At 46.8% G+C, this 11075-nt stretch overlaps 1 non-coding gene across 1 annotated transcript; it reads left to right on the top strand.

The window, feature by feature from the left end:
- The first annotated feature begins 347 nt into the window (after positions 1–347).
- Positions 348–567, top strand: LOC121171783. The gene has a single exon (XR_005886163.1).
- The last annotated feature ends 10508 nt before the right edge of the window (positions 568–11075 follow it).

Here is an 11075-nt window from a genome sequence, read left to right on the forward strand (position 1 = left end):
AGGGAGACAAAGTGATCAACAAAAAGGCAAAGGTCTCTTGCTGAAGGGTTTTTGGAGGCACCATATGTCAGAGACCAAAGGATGTTTATCATCCTGTCCTTCTAACAGACCAAAAGATGAGGCAGGATTCGAGAATTATTTATTTTGCCTTTAGACCAAAGTGCGAAGCAAAGTAGGAACAGTATTACAAGAAAGCAAAATCACAGACAAATCTATTACGAATATGAGTAACATGATCCCAACAAAAAATTTATTTTGTTCAAAACTCTCAAACTGGAGAAAGCCGTTTTTGAATTTCAAACAGTCAAGGATAGGCAGCAGAGGGAGCGAGCCTGGGGCGTGGCAGGGTGTGTGTGTGTGTGTGTGTGTGTGTGTGTGTTTGTGTAGCGTCGGTGGTCATCACGTGTCAGGTGCGCATGGGCCGAGGTGAGAGTGGACGTGTGTGTGTGCAAGGTAGTGAGTACGTCCGCTCCTGTGCCCGCCCCGTGGCTGCACTTGGGTCTTATTTGGTCTGGCCTTGACCCATCTCTGTGCCAGGCGGCCCCGAGAAAAGAAAAGAAAAAAAAAAAAGGACAGGGCCCGGCGCCGTGGCCTAGCAGCTAAGGTCCTCGCCTTGAACGCCCCGGGATCCCATATGGGCACCAGTTCTAATCCCAGCAGCCCCACTTCCCATCCAGCTCCCTGCTTGTGGCCTGGGAAAGCAGCCGAGGATGGCCCAAAGCCTTGGGACCCTGCACCCACGTGGGGGACTCAGAAGAGCTCCTGGCTCCTGGCTCCTGGCTTCAGATTGGCTCAGCTGCAGCCGTTGCGCTCACTTGGGGAGTAAACCATCGGATGGAAGATCTTCCTCTCTGTCTCTCCTCCTCTCTGTATATCTGCCTTTCCGATAAAAATAAATAAATGTTTTTAAAAAAAGATAAAATTTGATAACAAGAAATTCAAATTAGAAGCTTCTGTTTATTAAGATAAATATCAAGGGCTGGCACTGTGGCACAGTTCATTTAGCCACTGTCTGCAGTGCCGGCATCCCATGTAGGTGCTGGTTTGTGTCCCAGCTGCTCCACTTCCCACCCAGCTCCCTATTAATATACCTGGAAAGGCAGTGTAGAAATTGATGGTCCAAGGACTTGGACCCTTGCACCCAAGTGGAAGACCCAGACGAAGCTCCTGACTTTGGCTTGGCATGGCTCCATCTGATGCAGCCATCTGGGGAATGAACTAAACAAGAAGATTGTCTGTCTTAATTTCTCTCTCTGGTCTTCTCTCCCTTTCTGCAATTATTTCAAATAAATAGATAAGTAAATATTTAAAAGTAAAATAGATATCAAGACAGAACAGGTGACCCAAACAGTTGGAGACAATACTTAGTCAACAAAGGACTCTTGGCAGAATAAAGAATTTATAAATAAATAAAGGTTCAAATAACCATTAGAAAAATCAGACAATAGGCAAAATATTTGTAGATTCTTCAACAAAAAGATATCTAGATACCCAGTAACCTTATGAAGGAGTACCAGATTTTACTAGTGAGAGAAAAATAGAAATTGAAACCATAATATGGTAACGACAGATAATCACATATGGTAATGCTTATCAGAATTACTAAAACCAAAAATATATAAACACTGTGTTTTGGATAGTGTTAGCAACAGCTGAAACTCTCATACATTATTGGCAAGAATATAAATTGATGTGACCACTTGGGGAAGCTGACAAGTCATATCAGTAACATTTAGAGTATGTCCACCTCATGACTAACTGGTGACTCTGTTCCTAGTTTTGTAACCGTCAGAAACACACTAATTCCAAAAATGACTGAGTATTTTCAGAAGAATACTACTCATGAAAGCCAAAATATATAAACTCTCAAAAAAAATACAAGGACAAAAATGAATGCATCCTATGTAAGGAATATGGTACCACATTACACATGAAGCTTTTGTGGTTATGTGCAGCATTGTGGAATAACCTCACAATGAAGCAAGAAAAGGAAAAAAAAAACTGTCTAAACTGTGTGATTCTTTTCATTCCTATTGAGCACAGAACAGTTAAAACGGATCTGCGCTGCTAGAAATCCAGATGATAACTATGTTGGGATGGGTAATGGACTTTTGTGATGTTCAGCATCTTTTTGTATGTTGACGTGAGGGCTGAATACTTGAGTACATTAGGGTTGTGAGATTCCTGTTTTTGCATGTTTATGCATATGAATTACAAAGAACATGTTGTAGTTTTTGCTAGAGCTCATATAAATTGCCACACATTTGGTTACACAAAACAGCAGAAGGAACCAGCACAATGGCACAATGGCTAAATCCTTGCCTTGCATGCGTTAGGATCCCTTATGGGCTCTGGTTCATATCCTGGCTGCTCCGCTTCCCATCCAGATCCCTACTTGTGGCCAGGGGAAGCAGTAGAGGATGGCCCAAAGCCTTGGGACCCTGCACCCACGTGGGAGGTATGGAAGAAGCTCCTGGCTCCTGGCTTTGCATTGGCTCAGCTCTGACCATTGTCTTATTCACTGCTCTGTGCCAAGAGCCCAGTATGTTGTTTGTTCAATAAGGACTTGCTTGTGGAAAGTTGGAAAGTCCTATAAAATCATAGTAGGTAGAATCTATGGATTACAAACTCTGGAATGTTTTAGTGCAACTTGCCGTCTTATGCTTACTTTGAATCTACAGCATTACTAGCCATAGTGCTTATCTCCAACTCTGCTTGAACACTTCCAGGAAATGGAAATTTATTAAATATTCAGGATGCCCATTTTATTTTTTTGGTTTTTAATAAATCTTTTTGTTTTTTAAAAGATTTATTTATTTTTATTACAAAGTCAGATATACAGAGAGAAGGAGAGACAGAGAGGAAAGATCTTCAGTCCGATGTTTCACTCCCCAAGTGACCACAACGGCTGGATCTGAGCCAATCCAAAGCCAAGAGCCAGTAACCTCTTCTGCTGAGTCTCCCACGTGGGTGCAGGGTCCCAAGGCTTTGGGCCGTCCTCGAATGCTTTCCCAGGCCACAAGCAGGGAGCTGGATGGGAAGTGGAGCTGCCGGGATTAGAACCGGTGCCCATATGAGATCCCAGTGTGTTCAAGGTGAGGACTTTAACCACTATGCTATCGCCCCGGGCCCAGGATGCCCATTTTATCCATGGACAATTTTATGGAAGGATTAGATGAGCAAGAAATACTGTTCCCTAGCCTTCCTGCTAAATACAAATGAAAGCCCTGGTCATTACACATAAATCATCAGAAGACACAGACATTTGGGGAGGGGCAGAAAGAATGGGACTGGGTTTTTGAGGACCCTTGATGTGATACAACAGTGGGTTTCTTGGGTTTTTTATTTTGCCTCATATATCCCAGAGTGAATGCTGGAGAGTCTGACAATTCAGAAATGCCAAATGTCATGGAAAAATCTTGCAAAGCCACTCAAATTATTTGGAAAGGAGCAGATATTAACAATAGTGGAATCTGGGCACAGGGTATTTATGAACACCTTGTACTATACAATTTTAGGCTTGTAAAAGAAAAATTATTCTAAAATAAAGAATTCTTCAAAAGATTTTATTTCTTTTTATTGGAAAGGCAGATCATATTTGCAGAGAGAAGGGGAGACAGAGAGAAAGATCCTCCATCTACCGGTTCATTCCCCAAATGGTCAGAGCTGAGCTGATCCAAAGCCAGTAGCTTCTTCCAGGTCTCCCATGAGGGTTTAGGGTCCCAAGGCTTTGGGCCATACTCCACTGCTTTCCCAGGCCACAAGCAGAGCGTTAGATGGGGAGTGGAGCAGCTGAAACATAAACCTGTGTCCCTATGGGCTCCTGCCACTTGCAAGCAGAGGACTTAGTCATTGAGCCATTGTGAATGACCTGAGTTCTTAATCAACAAGTCTACTCCAAGCAACCTCTCCCCCAAAATCTGTGACTGTAGCCTCATTTATGACAAAATTCAGATAAGGAGTTTAGACTTTCACTGTGGCTGGGCTCTAACAAAGGATCCCTAACTCCTCCCCCCCCCCAACCATGCCCCCTGTGTGTGTAGTTTAAGGAGAGCTAGGTTAGTCTGCATTTTCAATATAGACTAAAAAAAAAGTGCTAATAAACCTTCCCAATCTCCTCCAACGTAATTGCCAGTGGAAGTCATGTGGCTAACATTGTGTCTATGCATTTTAAACAAAGGTCCTCCTTCTTTTATCTGTGACAGTTCACCCCATTCTGCATAACAGCTTCTTGGACACCTAAAGATAGCAGTTGGTTTATTTCTTATACCATCTGCTTCTTGTCTTCACTTCAGTAGACTGAATACTACTGGTACTATAATGACTATTCATAGAGGATGAATTCAAGTTTCTTTCCCAGTCGGGACATTCATGTTCTGACACATCTTACTTTGTGATAGAACTTCCCAAGGTATGACATCCTAGACCTGATGTACTACAGTCAATTAGGGGAAATTTTGAAAGTTTGGTATATTATTGCATGCACTAATATCTATACAGGTCTCCTTTTAGCATGGTTAGTAAGATAAAATAGCCATTTTTTATTATATTTTATTATATTTTTGACAATCTTTACATTGTTAATTAAGGTAAAAAGGTACTAGAGCTACAGGAAAGTGGGAAAGACTATTATTTCCACATTGTTTCCTTCATATATCTGAGGTGAAGGGGGATATTAAGGGAGAAGCCCCACCCAGTCTCCCACCCCTCCACAGGTCCCCAATGCGGGGCATGCCCCGAGGGTCTTGCTCAAGTGGTTTTGATAGTTCAACAGTTATGAATCGCTGCCAGTCTCACCACTCCAAGCACGATGATGTCGTTGAAGAATCCACTGATTGACATAGTCCGTCATAAAGTCTCCATTTGCCCAGTTTTTCACTGCCAATATATAGCTGAGGTGGTTGATTGACCCGTTCTGTCTTCTACCATTTCAATTGGGGAGATCCCCAAAGAAACTTTGAGGTGTTCCCAGACCAGATTCTTGTATGTACTGGCAAGTACAGGGCCCAACACAGTCCATTGCCCCGATCAGCTGGTGGTTGCAATTGCTGGGTCAGTTCTGTTTCTAGCCCCGACTTCCACTGGAACCAATGGGTGTTGCAGTCCAGCCTGGTTCTGCCCAGCACACACTTGGCCCTCACATAAACCAGTGGGAGCTGCTGCTCAGTCAGAGTGACCCATAATAACCCCCACCAGGCCTGCCCCCTACCCTGGTCTGCCAGTATGTGTAGCAGACTATTCCACTCTGTCGCATATCCCGTTTGGCTCTCATACATGTCAGTGGGCATTGAAGCCTCATTCCATCTAACTAGCTCAACTATCCAGCCCTCATGGATGTTGTTGTTGAGTGCCTCTGTCTAGCCACCTCAGCCCCTGTCCTAGTTTTCTTGCCCTCCAGTGGGAGAGGTAACACAAGAGGGAGGAGCCCACTATTTCCCTCCCAGACCTCTCCCACTCCCGGATTATGCACTCTCCAGGTGGTTCTGAGGTTTGACTTGACAGAGCTAGCCCCCATTGCCAGCTTCTGCCAGCTGATGCTGTGGCTAAGCCCAAACAACCCTCACCCACTCTAATTTTGTTTGCACCAGTAGGAATAATCAGCCCAGCCTGACTTTTCCCTGATCTAGTCCACATGAGCCCCGCAGTCTGGTCTGCCCCCATCCCAGCTCATGCTCTCCAGTGGGAGTGGCTGTCCAGCAGAGTAGCACCTCCATATTCCTCCTGCCGGCTCTGTCCCCCCCTTCTGGTTCTCACGCATGTTGGCTGGGTGCTACAGTCACATCCGGTGCAAGTAACCTCACCTTGGCATTCTGTAATATGCACTGGTTTTTTTCGCGACTGAAACTGGCTTAACCCACACTCTGTTCTGGTGCTCGGATTTACCAGTGGGTGATGTGAACTGATTCTGCCTCGTCTGCCCCTGACCTATACCAAATGTATGTCAGTGGGAAACTTTCCATGGCCTACTCTGGGCTATTTCCTTCCATGCTTCTTGCGCTTAGTTGCAGGGTCTGTGTCCTGCCAGAGGAGTTGCCCAGGCTCCTCCATCAGAACCTCTCCCAATGCCAGACCACTGGACTTTGCAAGTAAGCAAGGGCACTGAGACTGAGTGGAGAGCGAGAAAACTGGAGGACCTTTAAGGGTCAGACCAATGTACCAGCCCTCATGGGAGACCTGAGGTGGGCTAGATAGAATCAACCACCAGAGACCCATCCACCACTCACTGGCTCACACGAAAACTAGGGCTGGGGCCTACCTGGCAGGGCTAGATCACAGTACCCAACAATGAGAGCCTGAATAGGGTATGGATAATGTTCGGCTGGATCACAACACCAATAGGATGTGAGAGAACTGGTTCTGGGGGCAGATTCTGTGGGAGTAGTGACATGTTGAGCTAGGCATGATGATGGAACCCTCCGACACTCATGGGTACTGAGGTAGAGGCAGACTGGGCTTTCCAGGCTGCTGCACCCTCAGATACATCAAAGAAGAGGATGTGGGGTAGGCCAGGCTGCAACATCCACCAACTCATACAAAGGCCTGGCCGGAGAAGGCAGACTATGCCAGTTAAGGGTCTAGCACTTGCCAGCTCTTTTAAGATCTGGGTCTGGTAGTGGGTCTTGTAGCTCCTGCTGGTGAGTATGTGGTTCAAGCCTGGCTATTGGTCAGGCCAGGCAGAGTAACTCCACCTGTCAGCAAGTGTGTGAGCTGGGTCAGACCATGGAAGACCTGGCCAACCTTAGCCCCCTAGCATGTGCAGGAGCCAAGCTGCACAGGCCAGACTATGTTGCCACGCCTACTGATTTGCATGAGCCAGGGATGGGAGCAGACTGGGCAGGGCTAGGCTGCAGCACCTGCCAATGAGAGTGGGACTGGGGCAGGTTGGGACAGATCAGGCTGCAGCATCCAGTGAAAAAGGCCAAGGCAGGGGATTGGCTATCCTGAGCTGGATCAGAGCAACCAATGGCATGCACAAGACTTATGGCCGGGAACAAGCCTGGTTGGGAATCTGAGGGGATGCCCGGCTAGGATATAGTACCTACTGATGAGCATGAGGGCCTGAACTGGGGCAGTGATCTGGGATGGACATGACTACAGTGTCCCTTGGCACAGGTGTGGACTGGGTCAGGGGTGTGCCAGATTGCACTATACTCTAGCACCCATGGGTGCTTGGAGAGCCCGGATGGGTATAGGATGGGCTGGGCTAAATCTGGGCACCTGCTGAACCATACAAGAACTGCGTCCGGGCATGGATCAGGAGTAGCTGGGTTGTAACATCCAATAGTAAGAACCGGAATGGGTGTGAGCTGGTTGGGCAAGGCCACTATTCTTGCCAGGACAGGAGGTAGACTAAGTCAGGCTGGGTCAAGGACCTACCAATGTGTGTGAGATCTGCCACTGTGAGGAGAAATGATAGAAGAGCTTGGGAACTCCTCTGTCTGGATGCAGGTCCTGTAGGTGAGCACAAGAACCAAAGCTGGGAGCAACCCAGACCAGCCAGATTATGATACTTGCCAGCAAACATGTGGGTCAGGTCTGGGGCCAGTCATGCTATGCCTTGTTCATAACATCCACTGGCAGATGTGAGAACCAAGATGGGGTGCAGAACAGGCTGGGTTGGGTCACAACATCAGCTAGTTCACATTAGTGTCCAGACTTGGGGCAGGCCGGGCTGAGCCAGGCTGTAGCACTTGCTAGAAAATGCCAAGGTGATGCGGGCCATGACAGAGTGGGTTACAGTATCCACCAGCCCATGGAGGATGTGGGGTTGGGGTGGGGGTGTGAGCCTAGTAGGTGGGCTGCAGAGGGTTCCTCTGTTGGGTCACTGCTCCCACTGGCAAACAGAACTGGGGTCAGAGGGTGAGGCAGACCAGGCTGGGCAGTGCTGTAATACCTATTGTCCTGCATTGAACAGGCTTATAGGGAGAGCCACACTGTGCTAACCGACTGTACCCACTGGTGCATACATAGGACAGAAGAAGGACAGGCTGGTTGGACTTTGCTGTAGCATCATCTGGTAAATGCTGGGACTGGAAGTAAATCCAGTCAAGCTAGACTGCAGAACCACCTGGAAAGTGCAAGATCTGGGACTGAAAGAGGGCCAAGTAAGGGAACTGCAGACATCTCTCTGATGGGTTGCAACCCCCACTGGTGAACATGAGAACTAGGGCTCCGGGTCGGCCTGGCTAGACAGGTGGTGGCACCCATCAGTATGAGTGTGGGCTGGATAGTGGGGTCAGTTGGGATGAGCTAGGCTTCAGTGCCCGTTGATGTGTACAAGAGCTGAATTGGATATGAGACAGACTGGACCAGTCTGCAGCATACTACTAACAAGCACAGGAACCAGGGCTTCGGGTGAGCCTGGTGGTGATTATTGGGGGTCGCTCCAACTAGGCTGCAGCACCCACTAGTTTAAGTGAGATTCAAGTGTGTGGTGGGCAGGATCGGGTTGAACCACAACATCCATTGGTTTACGTAGGAGACTGAACTGGAGGGCCCAGCGGCATGGCCTAGCGGCTAAAGTCCTCGCCTTGAATGCGCTGGGATCCCATATGGGCTCCAGTTATAATCCCGGCAGCTCCACTTCTCATCCAGCTCCCTGCTTGTGGCCTGGGAAAGCAATTGAGGACAGCCCAAAGCCTTGGGACCCTGCATCTGTGTGGGAGTCCTGGAAAAGAAGTTCCTGGATTCTGGCTTCAGATTGGCTCAGCTCTGGCCATGGAGGTCACCTGGGGAGTGAATCATCGGATGGAAGATCTTCCTTTCTGTCTTTCCTCCTCCCTGTATATCTGACTTTGTAATGAAAAATAAAATAAATCATAAAGAGAGAAAGAGAGAGAGAGAAACGGGGCTGGAGACAGAACTGATCCAGCAATTGCAACTACTAGCGTGTGTGTAGGCTGACATGAGTGACAAACTTAGCTGGAGCGGGTACTGGCATGCACGCACAGGAGTCAGGTCTGGGATCATCTGAGATGACGTTTCTTTGGTGATCCCCCCAACTGAACCAATGGATTCAGAAATGCAACCATGGGGAGAATTGTAGGATTTATGGCCTGTTCGTAGAGTGCATGTGTCAGACCTGGGCCTCCTCGGTGGGTTAGACGGAGCAGTGGATGGCATACACAGATGCACTAGGAGTATGTGGCAGTCCACTGGAGCCTGTAGAGGACACCTGGTACCATAACACGGGAAGGAGGGTGGAACAAATTGATCAACTAGCCCAGCCAAGCGTTGGCAGCAAATATCTGAGTGAATGGAGACTCTGGGGTGGACTATGTCAGCCAATGGACCCTGGAAGGATTTCCTTATCCTTGAAATTGCAAGACTGACAGCATTTCAGAACTATTGAGCTATTGAAACCACTTGAGTCGAACTCTCACCTCCCCAAGACTCAGGGAGAGCCCTGTTAGGGCCGCTGCTGGCCCTAGTCTCAGATCTTCCCAAGGGATAAGGGAGTGACGTGACACGCTCAGCTCATAACCCCACTGATGAGCTTCCTCTGCCCTGAGTCAAACTCTCAGAGCATGCTCCACCCTGGGTACCCAGGGATGACGTCGGGTGGCTGTACCACATCCCTAGGTACAGAACTGGTCGGGAGGCTGAGTGTGACTTCTCCCCTTCCCCCAGATAAAGGAAGAAGGAAAAAAGAAACATGGAAACAATGGTCTCACCCACTTTCTCCTTCCCACCCCTAACAACTATGTAAACATCTTAAGAAAATTTTGAAAGGAGTAAATTAAAGTATATTACATGCATTAATTACTTGTAGGTATTTATGTCTATTCAGAAAAATATTAAGTATCTTTATTCAGTATATCCTTTGCGATTTACACACACACACACACACACACACACACACACACACAGTACACATGAGAGAAATCTCAAAATGAGATTAGGTTCCACTTTTTTTTTCTGTCAAAGAAAAATATGAAGATGAGAAAAGCACTGTTTGACCGGAGGAGGTCACACTAATAATGTATCTGAAGAAAAAATTTTCATACCTCTTGCAATGTCCATTAGAAGGATATGGAAATGGAAAGTACTGAATTCCCTTGCTAGACTGCACCCCTTTGGGATATTCAGTTAAGCCAAATCCAGATGCCAATGCCTAGGCATCCAGAATCATGGATGAGAATTTTTTTTTCTTTTTTTGCCCTGTGTATTTTTTTTTTTTTAGGTGGGGGATATTTATAACATGGGCCATGCCAACTCATCAATTTAAAAATCAGACTTCTTTATATTTATTGAAGTTCAGTCTCAGCCAAAGTTGCCTTGGCAGTATCAGAGCAAATGATTTATCAGGGTTTTCCCCACCCCTGGGACACACATGGTAGCTGCAGCTCATTCGCTCCTGGTCTTCCCCACACTTATTCCTTGAGTGTTAAACCAATCTTGCATTTTTGCTCAGCTTTATCTATGTCTTTTTCCTTGAATTATTTCTCACATGGAGACAAAAGCCCGAACCAAAACTAACCAGGGGACACTCCACAACAGGGATGCCAGTTAGGCTCAGAAAGTGTGATAATTATTAATTCATAGTAATTGCAGGGGCAAAGCCATGTTGATAAGCATTACACATTTTCTTCATGTGGGACTCGACTCTTTCCTGGGAAAAGTTAAAGTTCTGGTGAGGTGTACTTATTTCTTCGATAACTGCTGTGGTTTTAATGTGTTCCTTCCAAAATTCAAGTTTTACCAATGTGATAACATTAAGAACTGGGGCCTTTAATAGGTGTTAGGGCATGGGAACAAGGGGCTTGTTGCCCAGAAGAGCCTTTAATCTCTGGTTCCCACATTCCAGTGCAGTGTTCCTTGGCTGCGCAGCCATGGCTCAAGTTGGTCCAAGAGCAACTTGGGCTGCTGTTCTGGAAGGCATAAGCTGTAAACCTCAGTGACATCTACATAGTGCTAATTCTGCAGGCTCTCAGAGTTCAAGAGCTATAAAGGAATAACTGTCTAGATTTCAGAGAATTCCTCGGAGTTTCAGGGTCAAAAAAGAACTGCTGCAGGAACGGAATTCCCACAGAGAGCCCCTAGTAAGAGTATACTTAGAGGCATTGGAGGAGGGT

Source organism: Ochotona curzoniae, unplaced genomic scaffold (assembly GCF_017591425.1).
Source record: "Ochotona curzoniae isolate NIBS_2020 unplaced genomic scaffold, NIBS_Ocur_1.0 contig_1274, whole genome shotgun sequence".
Lineage (NCBI taxonomy): Eukaryota > Metazoa > Chordata > Mammalia > Lagomorpha > Ochotonidae > Ochotona > Ochotona curzoniae.